This window comes from Pleuronectes platessa, chromosome 1 (genome assembly GCF_947347685.1).
Source record: "Pleuronectes platessa chromosome 1, fPlePla1.1, whole genome shotgun sequence".
Taxonomy (NCBI): Eukaryota; Metazoa; Chordata; class Actinopteri; order Pleuronectiformes; family Pleuronectidae; genus Pleuronectes; species Pleuronectes platessa.
In genome coordinates, this window is record NC_070626.1 from 7184493 (window position 1) to 7194717 (window position 10225).

The 10225-nt window shown below is 41.0% G+C and overlaps 1 pseudogene; it reads left to right on the forward strand.

The window, feature by feature from the left end:
* The first annotated feature begins 8511 nt into the window (after positions 1 to 8511).
* On the forward strand, positions 8512 to 9990 carry LOC128439249 (uncharacterized; annotated as a pseudogene).
* The last annotated feature ends 235 nt before the right edge of the window (positions 9991 to 10225 follow it).

A 10225-nucleotide genomic window follows, 5' to 3' on the forward strand; every position in this document is an offset into this window, starting at 1 on the left:
ATGAAATATACCAATGCACTGTAATTTTAAACATGAATTACCTAATGATCACACATTGGCCAACATACAGCTTCATGTGCCTCGTGCAACTTACTTTACAGCAGTCAATTAAAGTGGAGCATGTTTGTAAGGAAACCAGCATATTTAATGATTTCATCCGAGGTTTTTTTAACATTGTTGTAAATATACAGTTAAGAGAAGGACAATCAGTTTGTGTGTGAGTATGAGGCGAGTGGTTCTGTGATAAATTTGAATGAAAGGCAAAGCAACCATATCCAGACTGACAGCTTCGAGTCAATGAGCAGCCAGGTATAGAGGCATAATGTCTCCTAAGAGTTTATCTCTGACTGACAGACAAGTTCACCTAAGTTGCTCTCCTCTCAGTGCAAGGTGATTCTTCATGCAGTCGGAAACAAGTCCCTCTTGAGGGAAACAAGAAGAGACAATGCTGTTAGGCAGCTTGTTGAGGAATGAACATACAAACATGAAAGGAAGATTGAGACATGGATGGTTCAGTTTAGAGACTGACACAGATGCACTGACTGACAATCATCAGCAAAACTGTTTTGCAACAAGACCTTACAAGCTGCGTTTCCTCTTGCGAGCAGCAACATACACTGTTCACTGGATCGATTCGTTTTCTAATCATGACTGTGCTCACCAAATGCTCAAGAAGTTACTCAGTTCCAGGGGGATTGTCCAACACAATGTATTCTCTAAATCACTAGACCTGTCAGGAAGTCAGTCGCCAAAATAATAACATACTCATATGATTGATTAAAAACAAAGTGTGTGGACTTTTCCTTGAACTGTGACTTTCTTGAAACATTTTTAAATTGCTGAATATTTCTCTAATGCTGAACTTTACGAAGCAGAATAGAGGGACAGGCTGAATATCTTTGTGATATTAGAAATAAGTACCGATGTTAGTATTTTAACCTGCCATGAGCCATGACATTCTCCATTTGCTGACCAACTACCTGTATAGCTGCTGTTCTCCACAAAGGAGCACATTTTAATTTCTTTACTTTTTCATAAATGAAACATTTTTTTGCGTACTACAAGGTAATAGATCACTTCAACATGGTGTAATTTACCTTGCTCAGTTTCTGAAGTCCAGCACAGATATTCTTCCTGTGATCATCTACCTTTTGAAACAAAACCAGAGGTGACTAAAAATAAAAAAAAGCAAATAGAACAAGAGACAATAGTCGCCTTAGCCTCAAGAGTCAAATGAAGACAGTGGGGATGAATATGACCTTCATCATGAGCCATTTCAGGTTTCTATGTTGCCTACCAAACCAGGGATGGAGACTGAACATGAACCCCCACCGGTTGTTGCCATGCCAGCACAGTCTCTTGATGGAGATCAGCTGGAGGAGCCAAGCACACCTGTTGAAAACATGCCCGGTGAGGAGATAAACTTGATTGCTGGAAATATTGCTGACGATTACTCACCAAATATCTCTCCATTATCAAGTGTTGCTTCTGAACCTGGAGAGCCTTCTTCATTGTGACGACATAAGACTTGGAAGCTCTACTTTGAGCGGGTTTTAAATGAACTTAAGGAGGAATGTTTGTGAAAGAGATGGCTCTATGCTGGTAATGTTGGAATTTAGTGTGAATGGTGTGAACAGGCCTACTCACTTACTTCACTCGTGTGAGGCTGTTATTTAGTTTTCTGTTTCACTGCCTTTGATTCCTGCTTTGTGCAAACATAGCTTCAAAAAAGTCTTTGTCTGAAGAGATCCTTTTCTGCAAGCTCAGGTATTTGCCTGAAAATCATTCACTGTGAATCAACTGAGCCTGGCAACCAAAGGTTGGACCATTGGGAAACTAGAAGGTTGAGGGTGAGCAATGCTTCATCTTGATTTTCAACGAAGATTCGATTTGCTGCAGCTCAAAGCAAATTTGGTATAAAAGATGTATTATCAAAGTACTTTTCAGTAGTATTTGTCAAGTGAACATTAGCATGAGCAAACTAAATTTTACCTGCATCCACATTAATACGTTTGAATTTTTGAAACGCATCACTTGCGCCACATTTAAACCTGGTGTCCACAGACAAACATTTTTAAATTATGAAAACTTCACCTGCATTTGAATGCAAAGCATTGCTAACAGTATCACTATTACTTCCACCTTGACATTGGTCCTAGAAAATAAATCTCGTCTACGTTTGACCAAAGCAGTTTCTCTTTGCTGCAGCTAAGCAACCAGCTGCTAGTAAACAATCTGCTTCCTGATAACACAGATATGCCGATGCCCAAACTAAGGGAAAAATGCTTTTATAAGCAGTATCTGAACATGACCTGGAAAAAACATAGGGTATTTTAAGTGTTTATTCAGTCAGTCTTTATAACTTATACTATTCGTACAACTCTGCCTTTATTACTTTAGAGCTATAATTAATCAAGCAAACAACAAGCAAATTCATCAACCATAACAATATTGCTAGTTGTAGCCTACGTTAGATGTTGATCAGATTTCATTCTTTAAATTTTTGACGGTTTAATTTTCATAACTCCCACTGCCAAAGGAGTTCCTGAGCAGTCAACCAAAAGCAGTACCTTCTGGTTTTACAGTAAGTGTTTTTTATTACCAGTATTCAGTCTAGAGTGTAAACAACATCATACAGACAAAGCAGATCAAATGTTACTTGTTTGTCTTACAATTCCCTCTGATGGTTTTCTTGTTGACAAGTATCATTTCAGAGAGATGGGACTATTCTCAGTTTGTCTGAGCTGTAGAGGGTTCTCAGGGGAGCAGACGCTGGAGGTTGACAGCTGGAAAAAAAATCCCACACGGAGAGCGTACGGAAACATACAAACACACACAAGTACATGACACCTGAGTAATGGTTGGGTTTAATCTATTCCCCCCCACTTGCAGCCACTTTACCTCCAATTCACAGTGTTTCATGAATTTTTAAACCCTCTCAACCCTTTGTGTCCCATTAAAAGTGTCCAGGTTAATTTGCCCTCTCTCCCTAACACATTGGTCCTAAGCAGATCATTTTTCGTGGCACAAGATGCAGTGAACCTTTGACTTCAATTTCCTTGTGGTGGCAGATGTAAATTAGAAGAATGTTCCAACGGCTCCCTGGCCATCAGTGTGAAGGCTGAGATAAAACTGAGGGAGGCTCTAGTTAAAGAGGAAAGACACCTCTGTTTAGGTTTGGTTGTGGTGCTGATGGGTTTGGGACCTTGTTCTTAACTCAGCTTCATCATCGCACTGGAAATTGTCACTCGATGAACTTAAAGCAAAGAAACAGACAATTTGACCAAGCAGAATAGACAATTTTTAGAATAGACAAGAAAACAGTAATTAATAAACCACTATTCTTTTTTTTTATCTAAATTGGAATTTCTAGTTTTTTAATGAATTATATGTATAACAGTCTTGCACTCATGGTGAACATAATTTTATCACACAAAAATAGTTTCCTCGTATAATGCGCCTGGTTGACCGGAAGCAACTGTGAGCATTCAATATAAGTGGTTTTCAAATTGTATTTGGACTTTCACAGGACACTCTCCAGACACTCATTGAATCTATTTAGTTTTTTTTTAATCCAATGTGATTGATCGACCATCAATGCACTCTCAGGTATGGCCGCTGTCACTGAGTTACCTGTGCTGCGAGCTGACTGGCAAAGATATGGTGACTTCAAGTGGAATGGCGAAAATCAGTTTTTTTCTTTACAAAAAGATTTTGTCCCACCAACACTGCTATGACTGTGACTATAAACATTACTAATTAAAAAAAAGTTATGAGCCTCATTTAGCCTGCAGATTTAATAATTTAAACACAGGTACACTTCCACTCTCTACAAACATGTCTAAAGTAGCAGCATATAGAGAGAGAGAAAAAAATCATTCTATCATCCCAGAACAATAAACAATACTGTGTATCATGTAAACTATTAACTTGTGAGTGAAAACATGCATTATGTTACTGCTGTTATTTGTGACGACTGCTTGATGTTAACTGATCCTACAATAATATTACTACTTATGCATTCAGAGGGTGGGTTGGGGACTGATGGTGGCATCTCTTGCTACTTTATCCAATGAGACACCGTTAATCTCCTAGAGATGTCTACTGATTTTCAGCTTGTGCAGCGGGGGCGTGAATGGAGGTTCCTCTCCATCCCTCAGACGCCCTTGTCATAGTTTCTTTATCCATCTTTTTTTATTCACAACCATCCCTCGGCTTTTTGTGTTATTAAACTATCAGCAATCAATGAGGCCCTGTTGTTAGGGAAGAGCTGATTGAGAGTCCCCTCCCCTTGGTGTTTGGGGAGCTGTCTTGATCCTGGACGTGGTGTCTGGTCCAGATTTACAAGATATATTTAAATGTTGATTACTATAATCTTTCATTTATTTATATGCTAGTTTATTAATTTGCCTATTGAATAAATACACAATTACAAAAATCTACCATCTTCGTGTTTTAAATATAGTCCTAACTAAAATAGAATTTGGACGAAATCTGATTCATCTTTTGTCCTTTCAGAACATCAAATAGATCTCATTGCAATACGTAAAATGAAACATGGGCACATGCTGTTTTTACAAAACAGAACACCAAGGGCTAGATGCTTTCATCACCCACTTTCAAATGAAAGGATATCTGTCACAGGCATCGAGGCAGGCAAAAAAAAAGGGAGCAACATATTTATTAACTTGTTGCTGTGGAAAGGGATATGTCGGGAATCAAAATGACAAGTGAAAATATAAGAACATTGTCGTGCTGCTTCAAATAATGATGAAATCTCCAATGATTCTGTCTGCTCCATGCAAGTGAGTCACTCAGATATTGAACAGGTGCCTCTCTCAACCAGGGCAGGGATCATTTATTATTCAAAGGGGAAGATACTGGGTCTGTATCATTGTAAACACTCAACCCAAGTGGCTGGAGGCCATTCCTGTAATAATGTTCAAGTATAACATTTTTATTGTATGCATTAGTAATGTTTCCTATTTTTCATGCACTTGTTTAACTATTGGTAGAGTGTTTTTGTTGATGCAGTCCACATCCTTGAGCAGCCTCTTCTCTTGCTTTACAGACTGTTAGGGGGCATTTCAGACTAGCTGCCATGTGTGCATTATGCAAAGGTGCCTCCTCCACCATGGATTTAGGGCTTTTTAACATTATAGACCTTTCTCTTAGAATTCAAACTAAATCCTTTGTAACATGTATGTGTGTACCAGACAATAATTGTCTGTGTTTGATACAATAATATAAAACACAGCTATCTATGTTCTTGACTCCCCCAGGGTTGGTCAATTTAACAGAATGCAGAACCTCCTGTGTGCACCGAGGCTGCACTAATGTATCAAACACATGGGTAATTCACTGCAATTAGTGGTGACTCATTTAGGTATGTAATGTCAGCATAACACCTGATGAATGACAGTCGATTCAAAGACACAAGTCAGGCTCTAAGTGTCTAAAGGGAGTAGGCAATTGATATATTCAGTGAGGAATGCGATATGGAGCATCACTGTATTGAAAACTCCTGTTCAGTGTGTGTTTAACAGAGCACGCAAATGTGCTTTTGAGGTGAAAACGAAGTTTGGACTGTCAGAGGCAGTGGGTACAGCTCTAGCAGTGCTCTTTTCTATGGCTCCTTTTTAGGAATGATAGTGACATGTATTGATGAGGTTTCTAAATTGTAATTACATGATTGAGTGTTTTTTATTGTAGTCAGCTGTCAAATTTAATACCAATCATTAAGTAAATTCAGTAAACGGGCAGGAAGGAGATCCATGTCACTTACTCTTGTCCTGCTCTCCCTATCTTTTATTCCTTATTGTTATCAGTGCTGTTAAAAATCTTCATTGTCCTTCTGTTATCTGCCTTTTCATCATTCTTTGTAACATCCCATATTTGGTCCGTCAAATGACTGTCATGAGATTAAACCAAGAACATGTGAGATATGATCAACTGGTATTTGCTCGGTTTTTACTCGCTGCCCTTATTGGGTCAAAGGGGTTCTTGTTGTCCCACATGGCCACACTAGCAGCTCCGTGAGGGTGGATTTAGGAACAGTGGTACAGTTTTTAATCTTTTATCCAGCATGCTGAAATTGGTTAGGGGTAAGGATTAGCTAATAGTGACATACTGTTGCCTAATTGTTGCCAAACAGATTTGTCAGCCCACCTAATGATAGCTCAGTGATCAGACAGGATTCTTCACATCCATTTTCTCACACAGCGAGAAATAAATTAATTTCAGTCAGGAAAGACTTACAGGCAACACATGTAAATGAGTAGATACGAATGAAGGATCATTCCCCCAGACATACTGTAGGTGGTGGCGACATGTAATAGAGAACACCGTTGAGACGTCTCATGAAGGCTTCTGATTGAATGGTTTGAAGGGAGAGGATCGGCTGTTGACGTGTTGCAGGGGTAAAGCGGGTCACTGACTGATCAGTGTACTGAATCGACAACTGCATGAAAGGAGACAGAAAGCGATTGGTTCATTGGCTCAAGGCCAGCCTGTGAGGTTGTGATTGGATGAAAAGAGAGAATAAGCTGGTGGACCTTGACCTGGCGATAACTGAAACTCTTCATGTGACTTTGGAGGCATGAACAAGAAGACCGGCTTCCTGACTGAACTTTTGCTGAGCTTCATAACTGATCAACTGATGTTCAAATAGAGGACAGTTATAGCACACAGCCAAACAAGACACAGTAGCACAGTGCAATAGCAACTTCAATATTCCAATGGTTGGTATAAAGTACATTAGTCGATTTTATTTAATTTTTTTCTGTGACATTACACTCACTATAATTATGTTTATGTTTCATGTCAGAGCTTTACTTTGATAAATGTTACCACAAATCACACAACAAAAATACAATTGGACTATTTATTATAACAGTTAAAGTAATTCAAAAGGTGCCTTCAGTTAAACCTTCAATTTTTTTTAAAACACAAACATGTAATCTTAGCAGCGCTAAACATTGTAACAATGGCATTAATCAAAACATTCATAGACCACTGATATCGACTGGTCATGGGAAAGGATGCATTCACATTGATGCATCTTACAAACAGACCAATAGTTGTCAAGGTCAACCACAAAGGCCTGGATATATTTGACCACATTCACCACAGTCTTTTGTGGTGTCACAAGTGATGAGGACAATGCAAGTTGGATTGGAAAGGGGAGGGTCCATTTAAAGACAAACTGGTGTATACAGTATGTAAATTTTATTGATACATAAAGTGCACTGAGGTGACCTTTACAGACTTACGCTGGTATGACTTTAGCTGGGAGACTCCTTAGTGCCATAAACCCAGTACCTATTATAATGGATAGGGAGAAGCTCTCTGAGGATGACGAGGGTGAAGATAAGCAATTTTTCAAGGAGGCGGCTGTCCGTCCACCCCCACATGCTCCTGATATAAAGGTAGACTTCTCGCCATCATGCCTCGAGTCCAAAGAGCAGATCTGGGTGTCTGAAGCAGCATTGAATAAAGAAGAGGATGCAGTGACGAGGGAAGTCGAGTGGCTGCATTCATCCATCCAATCGGTTAGCTGCAGTTTCCTTCCTTTAGGAAAGATCATGGACAACATCCTGGAGGAAATGGATGCCATGCTGGCTGAACATCACACTTGGTGGCAGGTTAACAAGGAGCATGCACAGGCCTTACTAGAGGAGCACAGAGCGACTAACCCCAATTTGGATCCTCTGAAAGCAGAACTAGCTGAGCTGGAGCAGCTGACTGCAGACGAACTTGACACGATTTGTGCTGTAAAGTCCAACATACTGAAGAATGAAGAGAAAATCCAAAAGCTGGTGACAGGAATTAATGTCTCTTACTCAACCTGAAGTGGGAAACAAGGTCCATGGGAAAATAAAGAGTTGTTCAGCTTTTGTTAAGTTAAATAAACTTTTTCGTGTAAACTTGAAACATTAACTTTTACCAGTATTTATATTGTTATTTAGGAATTAAATGTTTGTGGACCCCAGCCCACCCTTGTCGCCTGTTGTTTCAGGCTGTCCGCCATATTGACATAATGTTTAAAATGCTATTGTTAGCCGTCTGTGAGGTTAAAATTCAGCATCGTTTCGGTCCGCCTATTGACCGTAATTTATGTGAAAAACGCTAGCGCTGTGTGGTTGTAAAAGTTGGACAAGGTAGCTAACCAGCTCACTCTGGTACTTTATTGAATTACTGCAACTGTTATGAGTAAGCTGTGTCCCAGTTATTTTGGTTTAACATTGATGTATTTAATATTAACCGAGTTACTATGCGTACCTGCGCAATAACTTTCTTTTCTCTGATAAACTTTGAATCGTTGGCAATGCTGGGTGGATTATTTCAACTGGGGGCACATGGTTGTAAATTTCCTCACAACTTGATCTTTGTTCAGTAGCATCTGAGCCAACAGGGGCCTTACAGACAACTATCATAATATTATTTTGGTTTTTATCCCTTTTTGGTAACATCTAGGTGCATAACAAGGTCACAGACCGACGCCTCTAGTCAATGACCATCATCATCGTCAGCCTAGCAGCTGAGAGATTCGGGCTGGAGCAGAAGAGAGCACTCCCGTACACCATGAACATCAGAGTGAGTAAGATCCAACAACTCAAGTAGGAGCTGAAGAATCTGAGGTGGCAGTTCAAAGAGGCAAGGGAGGGGGAGAAGGGTCCTCTCACAGGGGTGCACAGCATCATCCGCAAGAAACTCACAACCTTGAGGACAGCTGAGTGACATAGGAGGTGTAGGAAGGAGTTTTCAAAACAGTTGCTCGGGTAGATGCGCAGTGGCCGGCTCACCTGCTACAAGGCTGAGATAAACCGCTACCTCAGAGATTCCTTAACTGATGAATCCATGGAGCAAGATCTGGGCCACTGTAAGTCCTTGATTAATCCAACTGCACCAACTATGGACTTCGACAGGCAGGAACCCAGCTTGAGTGGGCTATTTTACAATGGATACAAGAATGGCCCAAGGCTACTCCTCAGGCTCCAAAGGATCCTCAAGGTGATCTGTAGTAGAGGCAAGGTAGCTCACCGGTGGAGGTATGCAGAGAGGGTGTGGATTCCAATGAAGGAAGACCTGAACAACATCAATCAGTTCACAACAATCTCCCTGCTCAGGGCAAAATATTCTTCAGCATTGCTGCCAAGCGCCTGACAGACTACCTCCTGAGGAACCCCTACATTGATACCTCAGTCCAGAAAGGAAGGATCCCTAGAAATCGGGGTGTCTGGAGCACACAGGCATGGTCACCCAGCTGATCAGGGAAGCACGGGAGATCAAGGGGGACCTGGTGGTGCTGTGGCTGGACTTCGCCAACGCCTATGGCTCAATAGCCCACAAGCTGGTAGAAGAGGCACTAAACTGACATCATATCCCAGGCAAGTTCATTGACCTTATTCTGGACTTCTACAACAACTTCAGTCTGAGAGGGACTGCTGGTTCTACAATCTCAGAGTGGCACAGGCTTGAGAAGGGAATCATTACTGGATGTACCATTTCAGTGACCCTTTTGCGCTTGCCAAGAATATGCAGGTGAAGTTTCAGCGCAGAGGGCCCCTCACCAAGTCCGGTGTACGACATCCCCCCATTAGCGCCTTCATGGATGGACTGACTGTGACAACAAAATCTGTTCCAGGGAGCCGGTGGATCCTGAAGGGCCTTGAGGATTTGGTCACCCGGGCTCTTATGAGCTTCAAGCCTGGGAAGGGCTTGAAGCACGAACAAGTTCTGCTTCGCACTTGGAAGCACCGAGATACCATCAAAACGGAGAAACCACTGAAGAGCTTAGGAAAGGTGTTTGACTGCTGACTGAAAGACACGGCATCTATTCAAGCGACCAACCATGAGCTTGAAGCCTGGCTAGCCGTAGTGGAAAATTCTGGCCTACTTTGCAAGTTCAAGGCCTGGATTAACAAACATGGCATGGCTTCCGGTTATGACGTGGACGTAAGAAGTCGCAAAGCCCAGGTGCTCCAGTAAAATATATCATAAATAAATGTAAACCCGTTTCATTTGATTTTGTAAAATGTCTCAGTCGAGTGATATAAGTGCACGATATAAGTGGGATCCAAAATGAAGTCGAGTCAACCCAGTTCAAGAGGTAAAGAGAAGAAGAGAGATGACGATGTGGAGTTAGCTCATGGGCTAGCTGAAGCTTCGGAAACCCAAGCTAGATAATTGATTTTATGTGATGACATCTTGGACATTTAGAACA